Consider the following 1213-nt stretch of genomic DNA (forward strand, 5'->3'; position numbering starts at 1 on the left):
CACACCGGCAAACTTTTTGTGCCGTGTAACTTTTACTTGCACCATTTTAATTTGCTTGCGATTTTTGCCGCCAGTGGCTGCGCACAGTACGCGCCGGGTGTTTTACGCAAAAATAACATATAAAATGGACAACAGCTAACTGCCATTTAGCTAGTAGTTTTTTGCAGCGCTGTGCTCTGGCTTTTTGAGAATATTGCGTATACGCAGTGTACGCCCATAGCCGCACCTCACGGCTAACCAGTCGAGCCTCTTCGCCAGTTATGCAATCAGTCGGGCAAAAAAAACATTGCACTACACTTTCTAAGCATTTAATTTTTCTTTAGTTTGCAACTGATTTTTAATTCTTTTTTATTCAAATAAATTTGGTTCTTCTCTCTTGATTGCTTACCGCTTTTAATATTTCATTTTTCTGACAAGTTTAATGTGCTTTTGGCGCTTTTGCATAATTCCACTTTTTCCTCCTCATATTTTTTGCTATATTTAGTAATTTCTGTTAATATCTTTTTGAAAGCGCGCCTCGCCAGTTTTATGCCGATGTAACATTTAGCCATTTTACGGCCACACTCTTGGCAGCTGAATACAAACAAAAAAATAATTCTCTGGCTCTGCTCGCCGCAGGCTCAAGCCCAATGACCTTGTACGCCCTTTTTAATATTTCCTGTGCTACTGTGCAACTCAGTGGTTTACATCATTTTTCACTACTCATTACATTTTATTGCGAAATAAGTATTTCCTTGGCGTTTATGTGTCTTAAACTCAACAACCTCGACGTTTATGAAGCGGCAATTCATCGCACAAAGGGATAACTGGCGTGAAGTAGAGCTGAGTTAATACATTGAAGATATTTTTATCTCCTACATGTATGTGAATGAATGAAAAAAGTGAATGTGCTTAGCACGGAACTCAAAATGAACTCCCAGATAAATAGCTCGAAGGTGGTGCTGGGTGCTCGACGTGCTTCGAAGTGGGAGAAAAGGGGGAAAATGTATTCTGGGAGACACTAAAGCCCAGAGAAAATCGCGTAATCTTTATGCTTGACAAAATTACGCAGAATGCAGCGGCCGGCACTGTACGCCCCCAAAGATAACAAAGATGACGGAAGGCACAAGAAAGTGGTGAAAGCGTGCATAAGGTACCTGACTTATAGGTCAGCTTGGTCAGCAAAGGCAGTCAAACGAAGGAAGAATCTATTATAGAACCAGCTACAAGGAAA

This window comes from Rhagoletis zephyria, unplaced genomic scaffold, assembly GCF_001687245.7.
Source record: "Rhagoletis zephyria isolate East Lansing unplaced genomic scaffold, Rhagoletis_zephyria_1.1 Rzeph_scaffold_04015, whole genome shotgun sequence".
Taxonomy (NCBI): Eukaryota; Metazoa; Arthropoda; class Insecta; order Diptera; family Tephritidae; genus Rhagoletis; species Rhagoletis zephyria.